Source organism: Callorhinus ursinus, unplaced genomic scaffold, assembly GCF_003265705.2.
Source record: "Callorhinus ursinus isolate GAN/ISIS: 27379988/994484 unplaced genomic scaffold, GSC_fseal_2.0 scaffold1, whole genome shotgun sequence".
NCBI classification, from domain to species: domain Eukaryota; kingdom Metazoa; phylum Chordata; class Mammalia; order Carnivora; family Otariidae; genus Callorhinus; species Callorhinus ursinus.
In genome coordinates, this window is record NW_027397063.1 from 99,266,581 (window position 1) to 99,275,580 (window position 9,000).

At 35.9% G+C, this 9,000-nt stretch overlaps 1 non-coding gene across 1 annotated transcript; it reads left to right on the forward strand.

The window, feature by feature from the left end:
- Window positions 1-6,762: 6,762 nt before the first annotated feature.
- Window positions 6,763-6,868, forward strand: LOC112834408 (U6 spliceosomal RNA). Its single transcript, XR_003210894.1, has one exon. It is a non-coding gene; the product is annotated as a U6 spliceosomal RNA (small nuclear RNA).
- The last annotated feature ends 2,132 nt before the right edge of the window (window positions 6,869-9,000 follow it).

The window sequence follows — 9,000 nt, forward strand, 5'->3', positions numbered from 1 at the left end:
TGTTGCCTTCTTTGTTGAATCCTCAGTTTCTGGCACATAGTTTTGATGAACAGATGTTTGTAGAATAAAATTTCACGTACCATTGGTTAGCTACATCAACATGAAATACGAAGAATATCCCGAGTTCTAAATTTAAGGTATCTGCTGCCAGTTGTCTGTCCTTCCTCTGAGTTTCTACAGCACTTGTCTACAAAGCACAGATGGAACTGCACTGCCTTAAATGAGATACTTTTTTCTTTCTTTTCTTCTCTTTCTTTTTAAGTTTGATATATGCCATTCTTTAAACAGGATGTAAACACCCAGAGAGCAAGAACCCTGTCATATGTCTATTTTCAAACAATCTTGTAAAGCAAAAAGTTCAAGAAAAATTCAGATAAAAAATAATGTTCTATTTTCTTCATGACGTAGACTTACTCTTTTATGATCTTCATAGCTTTATCAATCTATTTGACAACTTACAATAAGGGCAATCTGTTAACTAAATGTACTGAATCCACATGTATTTTAACATAAGATTAATCAAGTTCTGATCATTTTAAAGATATTTGGCATAGAAAGAGCATTTTCAAGAGCAAATTCTTATAACATAGTGACCTAAAGAGAGTTCCCTCCCTCTCCCCATCCATTCACTACTTTAAGCTATTTCTCTTTCCTGGCCAAATGCCTCCTGGAATCTATAGGTTTGTAGACTTTGAACTCATTCTGGCCTAAGGAACTAGTGTGGGACTCTATCCAAGTGTTAGGCCAAGGACAAAGAATGGGAAGCAATGGGAACTGGGAAGATCTTGTCACTTAGAGTTCCCAAGGCAAAGTTGCCATCAGCATTTTATGAATGTGGAGAGTGTTCCTGATCCTGGAAAGACCAATAAAGAATGAATGGGAGAACAAAATTTTTCCTGCAGTTGAGGTTTGGAGAGCACAGGAACATAACAATCAAAGTGGATTTGCCAGATGCCTCAATAGGCAACTGACAGGCTGCCTGTCTCTATGACAGAAGGCCCACAGAGATAGAAACCCCTCTTCCACATCCTACCACCTCTGGAACTCCCACAGTTTCAAATACTGCACAGCCAGACCTGAGCTGTAATGAGCTAACAAGGAAAAATCACATCTACAAGAGGCCATCAGCCAAAAGAATCATGGAACAAATTTCCAATGAAACAGAATGACTATAGTAGAAAATGTAGCCTTGAATTAAAAAATAATAAGAACAACACTAACAGAAATTTCAGAATGTGACCCACTTCTCAATACCTCCACCACAGCTACTATATTCCATGCCACCACCCTCTCTTGTCAGTGTTATTACAATACCTCCTATTGCTTCTCCTTATTGTCTCTTCACACAGAAAACAGATTTTTCTATCAAAAAAAGCAAGTCAAAGAGGAGGCTCTGTGGAAGATTTTGGAAGCGAGGACTTGGTTTATGAATCTCCCAAGACCTTTCATAAAAACAGAGAGCAACTAGGAGAGCAAAAACAAAGAGCCATGGATAACATCAATAACAAAACTAGGTGATAAGACATCCCCACAAATAAGGAGGTGATAAAAGCCACTAAAATCCATGTGGTATCATGGTGTATGGGAGGAAGTAGAGAGAAGGCACTTAGGCTTTAGCTAGCTCTGAGCATGGGAGGGCCCTAAAATCATGAATAAGTACCCTCTGGAAAGCACAGTGGACCAATCTAAGAGTCACAAGGAAACTTTCAATTCACAGTGAATGAAGACTATTATGGACTATACTATAATCAGGGCTAGAGCAGTCTGGGTCTTATAAACTCCTGGCACTAACAAATCAAAACAAACTTTCAAGCCAAAGCCTTACACTATAGAAAAATTGCTTTTAATTCGATATAAATTGAACAAGACAGGAAAATATGGACAAAGAAAGAGATGATCCGTGTAACACTGGAGGAGGGGGAAAAAAGGAAGTAGATTGCAACTTTCTCAACCCAGAAAAAAAAAAGAAAAAGAAAAGAAGAGCTTAACAAAAAATATATCACAAACATAAAGGAAAAAACCAAACAAATCAGGCATTACACTAAATGTGAACACTAAAATCTATCATTAATCAGACTGGGTTAAAACAATAACAACAAAAAAGCCATTAAGAGAGAAGATCCTAAGAGTTCTCATCACTGGGAGAATTTTTTTTCTTTTCTTTTTATTGTATTTATATGAGATAGATAATGGATGTCAACTAAACTGTGGTAATCATTTCACAATATATGATACATAATATATGTGGTAATCATTTCACAAACCATCATGTGATATACCTTAAACATATACTGGGATGTATATCAGTTATTTCTCGATAGAAAAAAAAAGGCTATTTGTTGCTTCAAAGAAATACACTTATAATAATGGTAGAAAATAACAAGTTAGAAAAAGAAAAGAAAAAAATACCAGGCAAAGGCAAATAAAACTGAAGTCGGAAAAGAATATCAACAGGGTGAAATTTAAAGTTAAAAGCAGTAAATAGGCTACAAACAGATACTGTATCAAAATAGAAGTTCTTCTACAACTTATGAAGAAAATACAATAATTATAAATATATACAAAACAATTAAGTAATTAATTATATAAAGCAAAACCATTCAAAATGGAATAAGAATTTGATACGTATCCTATTAAAATAAAAGCCTACAATAGGTTTATTTCAGAATGAGACAGATCTAGACAACAAAAAATATACAGCATATATTTACCAAATTGATGATTTGGCTATAAAGAAAACCTTGTTGTCAGAATAAAATCCAGTTACGTTAGAAACAGAGTTTTTTTTGATTGATTTGTTCATTTTAGGGGTGGGGGAAGGACAAAGGGAGAGAGAAACTCCAAGCAGACTCCGTGCTGAGCACAGAGCCTGACTCGGGGCTGGATCTCACAACCCTGAGATCAGGACCTGAGCCGAAAACCAAGAGTTGGAGGCTTGACTGACTGCACCACCCAGCTGCCCCAGAGACAAAGTTTAAAAAAATAAAACCCTCAAGTACTCAGATATTAGAAACAGTCTCCTTGAGAGCAGTTGCATCAAAGAAGATATAAATGTGAAACAATAAACTATATAGGAAGCAATGAAAGCAGATAAAGTAGTATGCAAACTTTACTAGAATGTAAACACCATTATGGCAAGAATTTTGCATTTATGTGTTCCTAAATCAGTGAACACAGTAAGTGTTCAATAAATATTTACTGAATACATACCAAAACTAATAGGCACAACAAAAACATTATTCAGATGAAAACTAAAATATTTGGTACTCACCATCAAAATTATAAAAAGAATAACAAATAGAAAAACATTATAAAATGAAATTAATAAGAGGAATTCTCAAGTTAATTTTTAATGAAAAAAATAAATCCAAAGCTGGTTCTTTGAAAATATGAAGATTAGTAATTAATCTAATCAAGACAAACAGAAGAGGGGCGCCTGAGTGGCTCAGTTGGTTGAATGTCGACTTTTGGTTTCAGCTCAGGTCATGATCTCTCATCATGAGATCCATCCCATGGTGGGGTCTGTATTCAGCAGGGAGTCTGTTTAGGATTCTCTCTCTCCCTCTCCTTTTGCCCCTCCCCCTGCTCATGTTCTTGCTCTCTCTCTAAAATATATAAGTAAATCTTAGAAAAAAAGAGGTAAACACACAAATGAGAATGGAACCATAGACAAAGGAAAATGAAAATAATTATCAGAAAATACATATGTAACTCTATAATTTTATAGACCTCTCAAGAAGGATGATAAATTTATAAACCTCTCAAGAAGGATGATTTCCTAGCAAAAGAGAAAACTATTAAATTTGGTCTCAAGAAGAAATTGAAAATTTGAGTAAATACACTAAAAAAACTACAAAGGTAAAAAAGAAACCACTTGTATTATTAGAAATGCAATTGTATGAGGGGATTCAAAAGAGCATAGTTGTAATCATTGATTCAAAAAAATATATAACATTTCTGTGTTTGTATCTAAGTAGGCATCCCTCCATAAAATAGTCACAACTGCCAAGAAGAGAAAATTTCCCAGTATTTGGAAAGGTGGCCCATGGGCATACCCTAATACCTAACAACTCTTTAGAGAGGCTTTCCCACAAAAGCTTAAACAGCCATGATCAGGAATATTAAGTTGTAATGGTGAAGATCTGAAGATAATCTAAATGTCCATGGGAGGGGGATGGATGAACATATTGTGATGCATTCAAACAAATGACTTTATGCAGCAGTTAAAATGGTTACAGCTCAAAAATATGTTGGGTGAAGAAAGCAAGTTGTAGAAAATTATTGGTATATGAAACCAGTTATGTAAATTTTTTAAATAAACAAGACAATGACTATGCATTTGTTTCAGACACATATGTATGTAATGAAAGCCTGGAAATGTGGACTGGATACATGGTAAGAATGGATTGCCTGCAGAGAGAAGCAGTAGCACACACCCTAGAAAGGGAAAGATGGGAACCTCAACTTTAATTTTCACCATTTAAAATGAGATCTAAAATAAATATGACAAACTGTCAATATGCTTTAAAATTCTGGAAATACGCACAATTTTGTATAACTCTTAGTCAAAGTTTTAAATTTATATTGCCTCTCAAGAGCTCTTTTCTGCATTCCTTTTGTCCTGTATGTTTCCAGTTTCCTGAGAGACACCCAGTACTGTCTCTTTCCCCATACCAACTCTCCAAAAGCAAACCAATAGCTGCTGTTGGTATTTAGTATAATTTAAACAGCTTATTACTCTCAGAGATATCTAACTATTAAATCTATATCTGTATGTTCTTTCCAAAAATTAAAATATCAGAACAGGTAGTTGCATCTTTGTAATTGTAGTGATGTTTTTCTGGGAAACGGTTTTCCCTGGGCTCTTGGAATCACATCTGCTAGGCAACCTTTTATACGCCTGTGTGTAATTCAAGTCCAGCTCAATGAAAGCAATTAACTTGAGCATTGTTTTATTATTACATTAATGCAAAAGACTTGCATAGGGACATTCTAGTATTCACAATACTGCAAATAATTGCATAAACACACTTCTCAGTTCCCTAGATGGATAGGGTGACCAAACACATGACAAATCTGTTTTACTTAGAGAGACAATAGTTTGCTAGTGAATATGTGTTTAGAGAAATATAGGTAAGGGACATGGTTGAGTTTGGAATTAGGCACTTGATACTCTCAAGGATGCGGTTTCTTCAAAGAGACCAGAAGGCGATTTCTCTATAATGTACAAGCTGCAGAGCAGGATACAACTTTTTGGCCATGCACATACAGGCAGATTGCCACTGGCTGGAACAGAAAGCTCAATAACTTGCCCATTATCATTGGATTTAGACTTTTACTTCAGCTTGTTTTAAATAATTTTTAACATAATCCAAGATTCCCTTAATGAGTACAAACAATATACACTTTCTAATAAGCCTGGTAAATGTATTTAGATTTCTGTACCACTTAATATCAGGTAGTACACAGCTTATTATATTAAATAACTAAAAGCTTGGTTTACTAGTTTTATTAGTTTTTTTAATTGGCCTATTATACCAATTTATAAAATCTGAACATTTCTTATAAGAATTAGAAACTTCTGTTTCTATTATACTGAAGTCAGATAAATGACTCATGAAAATGTTAGAATCATACTGATAATTTAAGTATATATATATATATATATATACACACACAAGTATATATGCTTAATTAAGTATATATATATATACACACACACACACTTTATATATATATATATATACATATATATATATACACAAATCAAATCTTTGATTACCTAAATTCAATTTTTGTTTTTGGTAATACTGCATTTAAATGTATAATATGCCCATATGTTATTGGTTCTTAAATACCAATATCCATGCTTCATAGTAGAAAAATTGCTGGGACACCTAGGTGGCTCAATTGGTTAAGCGACTGCCTTCCACTGGGGTCATGATCCCAGGGTCCTGGGATCAAGCCCCACATCGGGCTCCCTGCTCAGCAGAGCCTGTTTCTCCCTCTGCCTGCCACTCCCCTGCTTGTGCTCGCTCTCTCTCTGACAAATAAATAAATAAAATCTTTAAAAAAAATTGCTTAAATAGTTTGGGAATAAAATTATATTATATACTCAGGGTCATCTGTATTAATATATGTGACTTTTTGGTTCAGAAATATACTCCTACAGGCTCAACTTTCAAAAATATTTTATATTCCGTGTTTAATATCAGGAAGCTTTAATTTTACAATATGTTAATACAAAAGACTTGATAGCTCTGTGAAAACTTTTGTAAGACAGAGAAATTATACTAGTCACTTGCATTACAGTTAAAATATTCAAATAGATATATTTATTACTATAATCAGTTACTATGAATCATTTTTATTTGATATGTAGTGGAAATAAAATATGAAATATTCCTCTGAAGGCAAAAGTATACAATCACATTTACATAAGAGTGAGGAAGTAAAATAAAGCATTTACCTCTGAACTCTCTATATATTCCAAAGAATTTGCAAACTTTAATTTATGACTAAATCTAAAAGGGAATACTTATGAAATAAATTTATCTGAATATCCAATGTACTCCCAAAAATGTAACTCTTTACTTAGACTAAAACTCTGATGGAATTCAGTAAAGGCATTTCTGTAGTTATTCAGAAAGATGAATGGCTACTAAATGAAACATTAATGACAATGGCCACTCTGGCTCTGAATAAATGTGATAATCCTTTTCCCTTAAAAAAAAAAACAAACAACGGAAATCTTCTATGTTAGTGCTCACTTCAGTAGCACATATACTACGATGGGAACAATACAGAGAAGATTAGCATGGCCCTGTGCAAGGATAACACGCAAATTCTGAACGCAGTCCATATTTTTTAAGATATGGAAGCAACCCAAATGTCCATCAGTAGATGAATGGATAAAGAAGATGTGTACACACACACATACACACACACATATACACACACACGTGTACATACATATACTTATATGTATATGTTTATATATATACATATACATATTTACTGGAATATTACTCAGCCACAAAAAGGATGAGATCTTGCCCTTTGTGACAACATGGATGGACCTAGAGGGTATTAGGCTAAGTGAAATAAGTCAAATAGTTGAAAGACAAATACCATATGATTTCACTTACATGTGGAATCTAAAAAACAAATGAAGAGACAAACAAAAAGCAGAACCAGACCTATAAATTCAGAGAACAAACTGATGGTTGCCAGAGGGGAGAGGGGCAGGGGTATGGGCAGTATGGGTGGGGGGGGGGAGATGCAGGCTTCCAATTGAGGAATGAATGGGCCACGAGAATGGAGGGTATAAAATAAGGAATGTAGTCAATGGCATTGTAATAGTATCGTATGGTGACAGATGGTGACTTGCACTTGTGGCAAGCATAGTACAAAGCATAGAGATGTTGAATCACTATGTTGTACACCAGAAACTGGCGTGGCACTGTGTGTCAACTATACTCAAAAAAAAAAAAAAAAAAAGGACAGTGTATCATCAAGATTTAGATATGTTATAAATAAAAGCTTGCCTTGTTCCCATATTTTAAAATAAATAGTTCTAAAATTCTTTAGAATAAATAAATATTTATTTATTTATTCATCAGAGAGAGAGAGAGAAGCAGGGGGAGCAGCAGGCAGAGGAAGAAGCAGGCTCCCTGCCGAGCAGGCAGCCCGATGTGGAACTCAATCCCAGGACCCTGGGATCATGACCTGAGCTGAAGGCAGACGCTTAACCGACTGAGCTACCCAGGCGCCCCTAGAATAAACATTTTAAAAGACTGATATCTTGACCTTGGTGGAGAAGGCATGGCCATGTCTCACTGAATGGCAGAGAAGTCACTGCGGTACTGTGTCAGCAAAGACTTCCAGAAATCTGCTGTCTAGGGTCTCAGAGAAAGCTAGTCACAGGGAGACATCAGCCCAGAGGCATTCTGCTACAGTACCAGCAGGGGAAGCTGCTGGCAGCTAAGCTCTGTTGACCACCGGCACCACAGGAGGTAGAAGATGGAGAAGCTGCAACTGCCACAGGAGCCTGCTGAGTGAGCATACACTGGAACCAGGAAGCAAAGCCCTTTTCTCCTCCAAACCCTCTCCATCATGTACTTGCAAAGCCTCGAAGCTTGGTGACAATGGAAAAATACTTAGGGTCCCAAATCCATTTTCACAAAGTAATATAAGAGAGTGAATTTGGCTTTTTCTTCTGAGTGGTTTTTCTGTCCTCTGCATGCAGTGTTCAATGCTACAATGCTTGGTTATATCAAATCAGTCAAAGGAGAAAGATCATGAAGAATTTCATGATTCTAAGGTTTCTAAGGGCAAGGTCTGGAAGTGGCATGTATCATTTCTATTTACGTGTCTTTGACAAGAACTCAGTCAGTCATATGCTCACACTTAACTGCCAAGACAGGATAGCAAATGTAGTTAAGCTGGAGCCCAGGAAGAAGAAACGTTTTTTTTGTGTGTGTGGTTTTATTTATTTGTTTGTTTTGTTTTTTTAAATTTATTTGAGAGAGAGAGTGATAGAGATTGAGAAAATGAGTGTGTGGAGGGGGAGAGGCAGAGGGAGAAGCAGACTCCCTGCAGAGCCCAGATGCGGGACTGGATCCCAGGAGTCAAAAGCAGACGCTTAACTGACTGAGCCACCCAAGCGCCCGAAGAAATGGTTTTGGTGACTCGTTAATCTCTGTCATAGATTATTTCTCTTAATTTATTATTTTATTTTTCCTGAAAGCACTGCATCTTACTGCTGGTCACCATTACCCCTGGCCTGGTTGATAGTAATATATGCATGTAATAACCTCAGATGTCAGCTGGAGCCCCTCCAGTCCACTAAAATCTGATGATGGTGGTAATGTGTGTACATATATATTGAGATGTCAGCTAAGATTCCTCTGCCCATGGAGTTCCAGATAAGATTTGCCCCAGTTTCTTGCCCCCAGAGAGGTCTGCAAATTCCCAGAGTGCCTATATTCTTAGAGACTT